Source organism: Callithrix jacchus, chromosome 2 (assembly GCF_049354715.1).
Source record: "Callithrix jacchus isolate 240 chromosome 2, calJac240_pri, whole genome shotgun sequence".
Taxonomy (NCBI): domain Eukaryota; kingdom Metazoa; phylum Chordata; class Mammalia; order Primates; family Cebidae; genus Callithrix; species Callithrix jacchus.
This window is the reverse complement of record NC_133503.1, coordinates 156,605,676-156,618,321: the sequence shown is the minus strand read 5'-3', so window position 1 is coordinate 156,618,321 and position 12,646 is coordinate 156,605,676.

Here is a 12,646-nt window from a genome sequence, read left to right as displayed (position 1 = left end):
CTCTTGATGTCAGCTTATTAATGCCTAGATCAGACCTTTCGAGGTTCCAAACCTCCAACCCATACTGGATGACTCAGAGGACTGGACCTGTGTTATCTTGAGTTGTCCTGCCATGCAACGGAAAAGCCTGCCACAGCAATCTTCAGGAACAATATTTTCTTTTTTTTTTTTTTTTTAAGATGGAGTTTCGCTCTTGTTGCCCAGGCTGGAGTGCAATGGCTCACTGCAACCTCCGCCTCCTGGATTCAGGCAATTCTCATGCCTCAGCCTCCTGAGTAGCTGGGATTACAGGCACACGCCACCATGCCTAGCTAATTTTTTGTATTTAGTAGAGACAGGGTTTCACCATGTTGACCAGGATGGTCTCGATCTCTTGACCTCGTGATCCACCCGCCTCAGCCTCCCAAAGTGCTGGGATTACAGGCTTGAGCCACCGCACCCGGCCTAGGAACAATATTTTCTTGATGAAGTCTGTGAGAAGTAAGTAGGAAGGAGTATCAGGGTGACTAAATATAGCTGAACTTGGAGGGAATGCTGCTAGAGACAGGATTTCAAAGACCTGAATGAAAGAAATCTGTAGGGCGTTTAGTGAGTAGAATCTCATTTATTTATGCTGTATATTTTTACCCATCTAGAGCAAATGTTCAGACACTACTGTCATGAGCCCCTTCTCTCCTGTGCAGTCTTCTTATTTCCACTCCATATTAGCCCCTTTTGGACATTCTTTTCAACTGTTCTCCTTACTCTAAGTAACTTGATGGGTACATCCCCCCAAGGTATTTAAAACATCCTCACATTCATAGAAAAGGGCCTGAACAGCTTTTATTTATCGTGAGATAAAATCAATTTTCTAAGTCTTCTTTAGGTATTTTTGGTGTATGAGAGACTGCCGATAAAGCCAACTTCAAAATTAAATAGTTAATGAAACTCAACCAAATGTACTAAAATGTTGGGCCAGATTCACTTTGACATTTATCGAATATTTCAATAACTAAACATGTGGCATCAGTAAAGCTTCTAGCATTCAAATAAAGTAATTTTTTAAAATTCTGGACTATTTTCAAATGCAGATATTCTAATCAATCTTGTTTATTCCTTCTTAAGTGTTGCTTTTTTGCAAGTCATTAAGTATAGTCTCTTATCATCACTTTAACAGTATACATGCATCTCTACAGCACAGATCACCTTATTGCTCTCCTTTTTTGCTATTTATAAATTATCTTAGTAATGTTATATCTCTAATTGTTAAAGTTCACTTCTACTCAAGTCCAAAAAATTAGACCCAAGCCTAGTTTGAAGCCTAATGTGAGATCTTTCCAAAGTACATTTATAATTCAAAACTGCTTCGCCTGTGTTCTGCCCAGTAGGCCATGTACTTACTGGTTATTTTCCAAGACATGTGACTGAATCATGCATTCACACAAGGCACTCCCATGCATACATGCAACGACATTCCTTTCCACAGAGAAGATACATGTGCCTTCAAGTCACTGAAACAGGCATACCCACCACTTGGTATTTGAACTTTGGCTTTTCCTGGTTGCTAAAAGGCAGACATTCCCTTACCATTTGGGAAAAGTAGAAGTTGACTTGCCCATTGAAACATACAAAATATCTGTGATTTACATCAGAGAACTGCAAACTAAAACCACAATGAGATATCATCTTACACCAGTCAGAATGGCTACTGTTAAAAAGTAAAAAAAAAAAGACAGATGTTGGCATGGATGTGGAAAAATGGGAATGCTTATACATTGTTAGTGGGAATGTAAATTAGTTCAACTTCTATGGAAAACAACATGGAAATTTCTCAAAGACCTATCAAAAATAGAGCTATCATTCAATCCAGCAATCTCACTACCATGTATCTACTCAAAGAAATCATTATATCACAAAGACGCATGTATTTGTATGCTCTTTGCAGCACTATTCACAGGAACAAAGTCATGGAACCAACCTACATGTCCATCAGTGCTTTACTGGATTAAGAAATGTGGGATAAATACAACATGGAATACTACTCGGCCATAAAAGAGTGAAATTATGTTCTTTGCAGTGACACTGATGGAACTGGAGGTCATTATCCTAAGTGAACTAACTCAGAAATAAACAGAAAACCAAGTACCACTGTTCTTACAGTGGTACTTGGACATAGGAGCACATGGACATAAAAAACACTGGGGACTCCAAAAGCGGGAAAAGTGAGGGGGGAGTGAGGGTTGAAAAACTATTACCAGGTACGTTGTTTGCTATTTGGGCAATGGATACAATAGAAGCCCAATCCTCACCAGTATGCAATATACCCATGTAACAAATAAGCACATGTACCCTCTGAATCTAAAATAAAATATATATTAAAAAGATTAAAAAACAAAATATCTGTAATTTATATACACATACCCATCTGTGTGAAAATACACATATATTCTTCCCTTACCAGAAAATCCTTTGTAATTGATTGTGTTTGGAATTAACTAACCATCAAGATTCATGGAAATTTTCTTTGTATAATACCTTTTCCTAAGTCAGTTTCCCTGGAAACAGAGCTAGTGATTAGGATTCTTGTACAAGAATTTACTAGAAAATGACATCAGAAGAAAGAAAATAAGGAATGCAAAGAAGGCAAATGATCCTCTTTTATTTTGGCTATTGACAAGTTATTGTATCCTGTAATACCTGTAGCTCTAATTGCAAAAGTCCAAGTTGGAAGAGGAAGCTGAGCAAAGACCTAATTGCATCTGGTGACTAGCTTCAGCCTGATCCTATGAGGAGCTCCAGAGCAAGAATTGTGCCACAGAATTTGTACCATCTTGAGGCAAGGGAGCCATATTTTTGTATCCCATGTTAGCCTTCTGAGGAGGGGAATCATCCCCCAGGGAAGAGGGCTCCCATTGATTGGGGGCAAATCTCCAGAGGAGACAGCTGACTAACATTCACAGCAGCTAGGAGTTAAGCATGCCTTTCATTAATGTGGATCTGAGAAGGACACCAGCAACACCACTGCAGTCGGGGCAGCACTACATGCTGCTCAGATCCACCTGATTCTCACATTACCTCTCTTCCTTCCAGGCACAACTTCTCCAACATTTCTACCACATAAACATGCTGGGAGAACTTGAAAGAGAAGGTTGATGGATTAGACTACAGTCCCAAATGCTACAATTGATTCCAAGGTTGTAAGTGATATTCATTGTCTCTTCCTCCTCCACACAGGGCATATTTCCTTTCATTCGGCCAGCACTGGTGCTGATCTAGGTGGTTTGCATTGTGGGCCCACATCCCCGTGGAGTCTTGAGACCCTAGTGACCATGTCTTTATCAGGCTGGGCTTACTATGGGTGTATTTACACTTAAAAGCGGGCATGGGAAAACCAAAAGATGCCAAGATGGATCAACTTAATGACAAAAATATTCTCCACGCCTCTATTATGTAGCAGCAGCTAAACCTGCTGATGACTGGGGTAACTTACTCTCTAATATGTAACTATTTTCCTAGCCAGCTGGTCTCCTACCATAGGAAGCCCCAGAATGACCACACACGTGTTTATTCAGATTTCTGAATGTGTCTTTGAGAGGAAGATTCCCTCTTACCCCAGGAACCAGGACCTCCACAACAACAAGGCTTATGGTTGGGAGAATGAGAAGCACAAAGTCTCCCAGTGGTCCATGGGAATGATGTTGAGTAGAGCCACTTCTATTTACACGCTTTGGGTCTCCGACTCTTAGATTCTACCTGTCAGAGACAGAACAGCCAAGGGTCTTTGGTTTAATGTGCACACTACATACTGTAGGTTAGCACCCATCTTTGCAGAGAGCCATCTCCAAGTTGGTACCTCAGCTAAGAAGAGGTGATCCCATTGGTTTGGGGATGATATAGTGTGTGTTAGAAATAGTGGATCCCATGATCATGTGGTCACCATCCCATTTCTGCCATAAAGCTGGCTCCTTTGTTCTAGGGAGTATCACGTGAGATCCCATGTCAGTACATTAGCTACGTCATGTACCCTTGAATAGTGATGCTAGCCAAGGCACAAAGGTCACCCCTCGCTGGAATACAAGCCAATCTTGTCAGAATGAATCACTGTTCTTTCAGGGCAGAAGGGGAGCCAAAGTAAAAAGTTGCCCCCAAGTAGCTGTTTGCCTCCTTGAAAAATGATGTCTTAGTAGGGACCTGCCATTGGTCTTGGTGGCAATACACTGGATATTAGTAACACCAGTAGTTTTATCAGCCTTTATGAAAAAGAGAGAACCCACAGCCTCCCTCTTAGCCACTATGTCCACTTCATTCAAAAGACCATTGCACCATCCCTGAGATGGCTGGGGATACAGGCAAACTGACATCTATCTTGCTCACTTGTTTTTTTTTAAGCACCTCTTCCGAACAAAGTTACTTACATATTGTTACGCCAAGTTGCTTATACTTTGTGCTCATTTCTGTAGGTCCAATCCCATGCCTCTTCCTCAGACATCTTTATCGTCGACCTTCCAGTCTTGTTCCTTCCAAGCTCCTGACCAACCACCTAAACCATTTACCACTGGCCATGAGTTCATGCATATTCAACCAACTAAGCCATTCACCATTGCCTTGGGTCTAGGGATATCTTATCTTAGTCCACTTTTGATTCCAACAAAGGGACTAAAACAGATCACTCACTGAAGAGTTGCCTGTTTAAAGAGTTTTCTCTCACCACTGTCATTTAGTCTTACCTTTGCATGTAACTGTAGTAGAGCAGCAGTACATTATTAGCTTATACCCACATACCAACGTGACTGATTCATGAATAAGCTCAGGCTTTTGCCTCTTCCATCGGCTGGAAAGAAAGCCCCAGAGACCGTAGCTGTGAGCTGAGAGAGAGACAATGGTGAAACACTAGCATGTGACCTGGAAATAAGTGTCATGCAGCCTACTTTCATTCTCTGAACTATCTCAAGCCCCATCCTGGATTTACTACTACTATTTTATCTGGGCCCAAACTTATTACTTGGTGGGCTGACAGTATCCAACTCATAATGGAAAGACATAGCTGAATGGGCACTTGTTAACACATGAATAGATGCTTACCTTCTATCAGGGTCTAATAGAATGCCAGGATGTTTTTCAAATAAAGTGTAATTCTCTGTGGCAGATGACATAAACTTGCTCCAGAACCCTGTGCTGCAGTTCTTTTTTTTATTTTTTTTATTTTTTTTTAGAGACAGAGTCTTGCTATGTTGCCCAGGCTGGAGTGCAGTGGCTATTCACAGGTGCAGCCCCACAACTGATCAGCAAGGGAGTTTTGACCTGCTCCGTTTCCGACCTGGGCCAGTTCACCACCCCTCCTTAGGCAACGGGGTGGTTCCCTGCTCCAGGGAGGTAACCATATTGATGTCGAACTTAGTGCGGACACCCGATCGGCATAGCGCACTACAGCCCAGAACTCCTGGGCTCACGTGATCCTCCTGCCTCGGCCTCCTGAGTAGCTGGGACTACAGGCATGTGCCACCGTGCCTGGCACTGCAATTCTTTTATTATAGCTTTCCAGAGGCTCCACGCAGTGTTTTATCTTTCTTTTTTATTTTTATTTTTAGTCAGCTTTTTCAGGTTGAACAGGCTGCAGTTTTCTCCTAGATAAACCTCTACTACCACAGGATCTGCCCAAGTGGCAGCACTGCTTGCTCCACAGCCCAGACTTGCTCTGAGATCCATTCAGAACTAGCAGTGTTCCACCTTGTAATAAATGGGTCACAAAAGTATCCCCAAGTCAGAATACGCTGCCTCCGCAACCCAAAGAGGCCTACCAAGGAATGTGCTTTTCTTAGTGTTAGGAAGTGTAAGGTGTAACGATCTGTTCTTTACATTGAATGAAGACATTGCAGCATGTCTTATAACACTGAAACACATAACAAGGGTCACTAATGTGACAGGCCCTTGAATGTTTTTAGAACTCATCTCTTTCCCTCAGGAGCACAGATGTCTTACCAGGGCATGCATTTACCACTTCTTGCACATCAGCTATAATCAACAAGATATTAATAAAATGGTTCAATAGTGCAAGGCCAGATGATTCAGCTATCTTCAATTTATAATGTGACAGGCAGGAGAATAAACATAGCCCTGGGGTAAGACTGTACATGTATACAGTTGTCTATCTCATGTGCGTGTGAATTGCTGCTGATCATCATTTTGATAAGTATTGAAAAGAATACATTTGTCAGTTTCATTGTTTCATACTACATAAGGAGGTGGTGGTGCTCTGCTCTCATAAAGATACCACATTTGACACAACAACTGCAATTAGCTTTCTTGAGCCTAACGTCGTTCTGCCATAGCCATCAGTTTATTTCAGGAACAGGACTAGTAAATTAATTGAGGATATGATGAAGATGACCTTTCCCTACATTCCTTAAATTTGTAATCTTCCAACCTCTTTAAAAGTGATGTTGTTTTCACTTATGTTTGGTCAAAGTGGAGGCAATTTCAGGTGCTTCTACCTGGCTTGTCTGACTACAGTAACTTTTATTTAAAGGTTGAAGAGCTAATGTGAAACTTTTGCTGACTACCAAGTATGTTATTTCAGATTATGTATTCACAAACAGAGGAAATGACCAGCAGGTATGCCTTTAAACCCAATAAACACATGGAAATAGACATGGTCCAAGACTCTGTCTTTTAACCTGACCCACATATGCCTCTAGTCAAATAGGGAATGATTGAAGGACTTCTGTTCCCTTCGTGTCAGGGTAAGTTCACACCCCAATCCATCAGTCTTTCAACTGTTAAGGTATGTCCCTCTCCAAAGGGCCTAATTTCACCCCAGAAAATGGCCATAGATCTCTGAGATAAGGACTGAGTATATCTTTCCTGAATAACTTGTGGAGCTGCTGAGTGTTTTTTTATGGATATCTGGCCACGCCTTCAGTCAACAGATTCTATGTCTAAGCATTGCCTCAGTATGCAAATTTGACAAGAAAGGATGAGTTTCCATTGGGGTAGCTGCCCTCTGCTTTCTGCTCACACATTTAGATTTTTATTGCGCAAATATATTGAGCAACACCATTGTTGGCTGCCCATCTATCTTGCCCCTAGGAACGTTTCCTGGCTTCCATTCCAAGCTTCAGCTCATTTTGATACTTATAATTGGCTTGCTTCCCTCCGTTAAGTGCAGCGACCTGGCTATTTCTGGATCCTAACTCCCATGTCTGTAACAGCATCATCTCCTATTGAGGCCCAGTGTACAGAGGATAGCCACCTCTAAGCTTCTCTAAGATACTAGTTCTTCACCAGCACATTTCTTATTGCTTTGATAAATAAATTCTCCCCAAGACCTTTCAAAGAATATACTCAAATGGTGGTGTTTCCAGCCTTATTTCGTAGCCCAACTTAGCATGGCCACTTCCCCAAATTTTTAATACCTTTCTTCACAGTCTGCCACAGAAGTTTTGGCATCTCTACTTCATTTAATATAGAACAGTGTTTGGCAAACCATGGCCCTCAAGCCAGATCCAGCCGCTTTCCTTTCTTGGTAAGGAAAGTTTATCGAAATGCTCGATTTATTGGCCACATCCACTTGTCTACATATTGGCCATATGACCTTCAAAGCCTCAAATATTTATTATCTGGCCCATTACAGAGAAAGTTTGCTGTCGTTTGATGAAGGGCATTACTTCTCCCAATCTTTCAACTACCATCCTGGTAATGCATTAAAACTCTTGGCCCTTCATCAAAATGTTAAATCCTGGGTCGCAGAATGGTGCCCCCATTTCAACACTCTATTCCTTCTCCAGTTTGATGTTACTCCCTCACGTAGCGGCATCTTCAGGATTCCCAAGCCCTATGCCCTTGTTCCTGTCAGTACGTGTTAACCAGGTCCAGCTGCTGTTTTCGTATTTAATACCACTTCTCCTTTAGCAATCTAGCACTTTCCAGTTAATTTTGCTGAAATTTGAAATTTGACCCAAGTTATGGGTCTGGTGAGCAAAAGAAGTAGGAACAGTTCTTGAGGAAGGCAAGCATTTTCCTAGAGATTTCCTGTCTGTTCTGAGAACTCTACACGATCTTCACACAGGGAGAAGGGAATTTTATCTTCCAATTAAAGTGGTCAATTCTTAAAACATGGAGAGTTCAGGGTAGTCTGGGGTTTCAAGAGACTGAAGTGAGGCTGCCCAGATATTCCCATCTTGGGCTTTCACTCCCCAATCAGAACTCTGACTTTGGCTTAGGAAACTTCCCTAGGTTGAGAATTCAACTTTCTCCAACATTTTCTGCCTCTTCCAATTAAGCTCTGTTTCAAGCCATCAGTTTTGTCTGCCCTCCATTTACAGAAATTAGGATTTCTTTAAATGCTCCTAAGGAGGCCCTCTGACTCATATTTACATCAAACTATGAATTAATAGATCCGAGATTATCATGATCTGCAGATCTACAACATCTAGCAAAAGCGAAAAAATTCCATGGCCTATAGAGTTACTATTTTCCAGGCTCCTTTGAAATGCCAGAGACATTTCATCAGTCAGTGTCTCTCCCTTCATCAGTCAGTGTCATCAGTCAGTGTCTCTCCCTTCATCACCCCCTGCCAGCTCACCACAGGTGAACATCTTGGCCAGGAATTATCAGGATTCCACCAACCCAGGATGTACTGTCATCTGGCCAGTGAATAATTCAACTCCAGAATCCCATCCGTACGGTTTCTTTCTTAGAACCATTCCCAGTACCAGTGTCCTACAAGCAGAGCCTGAGATAGAAATTCTTCTATGAGTAATTTATTGAGATACTACTTTCAGGAGAAAGGGAGTAAAAGAAGCAGGATAGTAAAGGCCTTAATAAAACTAAACAAAGATGTACTCTCATCTGGAGACCAGCTTCATTTGGTTTATAAGGGATTCTGGAGTATAGATGAATCACAGGTTTTTTACAACCTTGAGGGAGGGAGTTTGTCCCGACCCTCCTCCTATTCTCAGGGGCATAATGTCCAAGGTAAAGCAGCTCCCATTAGGTTGAGAGTAACTCTAGAGAAGGAGGCTGCCATGAGTCATTAGGAACTAGCAGTCATCATAGCTGAGGAATGGGTATGGAAACGTGTAAATGGGATCTGAATGGGTACTAGGAGAGTCTACTATATGTCTGAAACTAAAGAAACAATGCTGGTTAACTTGAAGAGCAGCCTCGTTGGGGACCTCATGCCCACCTTTCAGATCCTGTGTCCTATTGAACACTGGCTGTCCTCAACTTGCCATTTGGACCAAGGGCCACCCTTAGCTACAGGAGGAATGAAGGTTTGATTTGGACTTTCAGAATGGTAACCAGTCCCTTGATAATTCTAATATGTACTCATTTGTTTTTGATAAATAAAAGAACCCTGAAGGTATAAACTATCTTGACAGGACCAAAGTCACCAGTGCTTTATTGTGAATTGTTTTACCAAATCTTTTGATTGGACCAGTGTTAGAACAGGTGTTTGGGAGAAATGGAAAAGAAGGAGAGAAATTTGAGGCACAGATGACAACTTTAGCATGTCAAAGATAGTATAAGGAAACCACATCTTTGACAAAGACTGATAATTAAATGCATCCTTGTGGGAAGGTAGAAAGGCATCAAAAAAAAAAAAACTATAATTCACTTGGGCTTGATTTTGGTAGGCTGGACTCAGGAGGAATCTCAGTTTATTCTGAAGGGTAAGACTTATTTCTGATCTTTAACAAATTATTCTTAGTTTTCCTGTAATATTATTACCAGGCAAAAGACAGGTTATTCTAGCTTATAGGACCACTCAGAAAATGAGAGATGTCTTTATGTCTTTATGTGTTGTTTCAAACACAGAGAACTGACGCATCCACTTTATTGCAATAAATGGAACAAAAATAGTGATACTGATAAAACTGAACCCAGACAAGAGTAAAGTGTTGTAGGTACACAGGGGAAAGCTTTAAGGAAATGGCAAGATGAGAGGAATCGAGAACCAAAGGTACTGTCTCAAAATTACAAAAATGTGTTGGATTCAAGATTATGTAAACTCAGAGAAGCTATAGCCATTCTGGGGGGTTCCATCAGGTCCCAGAGTAAGTAACCTTGAGCGCTCTTGGTGATTTGAGAAATTCTTTGGTCCTATGGTTGATCACAAAAGAGATTTAGAAAAAGGAGATGAGACAAAGTAAAATTTCCAAATTGTCTCTCTGCTGAAGCCGGTGCTAGATTTTTAGCATTCTTACGGTGTGATGAGTACTCCTTCTACTCACACCCACTCCATATTCCCACATCCCTGAACATGTGACCATCCTTTATTCACTGCTGGACTAATTGTGTATGGAACCTAGTCTTACTTGTTACCTTGATAGGAATACAAACAAGGTCAAAGCCATTCACCCAAATGTTGACCCTGACTGTTTATCAATATATCTACAAATAATTTACTAAATTAATGTCAGAAAAATAAGTTAAAGAGAAATTCTTTCTCCACAAAAGAATGTTTTAAGTTAATGAGCTGACCATCTCATTTAAGAGTGAAGTAAGCATATAAATGTCAAGCCCTCACTGACTTCACTTCAATATTTAAGGCTTATACATTTAAATCTCCTCAGCAAATTTATTTTTAGGTAGAACCAATAAAAGTAACTGTAATTTAAATGACCTGCCTACTCACCATTTCAACTTCTCCTACATGTAGTGCTTTTTTAAAAAAATCCAAAAACCAGGCCATACAAAGATGAGGAAGAATTAGAGATGCCTTCTGAAGTTCTACATCTGTTGTTTCTTTCTCTAAGCACTTAGAGAGCAAAGTGAACATTTGAACTGGGTCTCCATGCATGCGGATGATGCCAGGAGTCAGAAAAAAGGCTAAGGATGATATTCCAGATTGAAGAAAAATAGCAAGATCATTAACGTACAGAAGGAGAAACACAGAGCATCTATACTGTTCAAAAGGATCTCCGTAACCATATGTTACCCAGGTCTTCCCACCCCTTTAGTTGAAATAAATTCAATACCTTAGCCGACATCACGTAGAAGTCTAGTACCTCACTTCGAATTTCCAAGAGAGTAATAGTATTATGGATGTCTGAGTCTGAGCACCTGTCTCTTTTAAACTAGCTGAGTTTAGGGATTTTTCTGTCCATCCTGTGCAGGTTACTCCCCAGTCCACATGATGTTATACATAAGGGACTGTGTCCCTTAGTCCCTTCCTGTCAATTCTACCAAAAACAACAGCAGCAGACACATACATTAAGCCTCTACATATGTTGATTTGCATATGTAGATGTAGAAGGTCTTTACTATGCAGCATGTGACCCACAGACCAGCAGAACCAACATTGCCTGTGAGTTTGTTAAAAATGCAAAACCTCAGGTTTTATGTTAAGCCTACAGAATTGGAATTCAGTTTACATGCACAGTAAAGTTCAAGGAGCACTCAGGTTAAGTGGCATGAAGTGAGATTATATCATCTTAAACACTGAACTTCTGTCTTATTATAAGTTTTGGCTATATCTGCTTATTTTTTCTTATCATTAAAGTCACACTAAATATTGCATTGACTTCTTTGGCATCCCTATTACATTATGCCTTCCCTTATTAAGGACTGATATCAAACACAAGGTCTTTTTTTTTTTTTTCTTTTGAGATGAAGTCTCACTCTGTCACCCAGGCTGGAGTGCAGTGGCACGATCTTGGTTCACTGTAACCTCTGCCTCCCAGGTTCAGGCAATTCTCCTGCCTCAGCCTCCTGAGTAGCTGGGATTACAGGGGTGTGCCACCACGCCCAGCTAATTTTTGTATTTTTAATAGAGACGAGGTTTCACCATGTTGGTCAGGCTGGTCTCAAACTCCTGACCTTGTGATCCACCCACCTTGACCTTCCAAAGTGCTGGGATTACAGCTGTGAGCCACCGTGCCTGGCCACACAAGGTCTTATATTTTGATTTTTTGTAGGGGTATTTAGCACTCAATCTTTCTCTCTCATTCAGTTTCAGATCCATATTTGCATATCTAATCCTGTTCGTCAGATTCACAGATCCGTTTCTTTAACAAGACACACTTCGTTTAAAAGAAAATAGTGGTCTTAGGAATTATTTTTTTTCTTTTCTCCAAAATAACTATAACTTATGTATATGCAGCTATACTGTGAATAAAATAAGTCTCTCAGGCATTATAATTACATTGCAAAAATTCTGTTATATCATTGTCACCCTCTAATGTAATCATTGGCCCAATCTTCAGGTTTCAGTGACACCAAATCATTCTACCAAATTAGGTAATCTACATACATAAAATTACAAAAATTAATTTGGGAGCCTATTAAAAATCAAAGCATTCCTAGTTCAGTTATGTGCTGGTAAATGTTTAACAACTGATTCTTGAGAAAACAATGTATAGAGATCTAGGAACTTGTGTTTGGCAATGATGTATTCTTTTATAAATGAAATAATAGCTTTTAAATACTAACATTTTGTCAATTCTTTGTACTATTCACAATGCAACAGATACAACACATTTTAAGCCTTAATCTGCACTATCAACATTTGCTCCATCACTTTCTTAAGTCTAAGCAATCAAGAAACAATACATCCAGCCATGATTTTTAGTGTTTGCTGATTTCCATGGTGTAAATACACCAACTATAGCCAATTTCAATCTACTAACGTGACATGACTGAATGTGGAGTTGGGAGAAGATGTGCA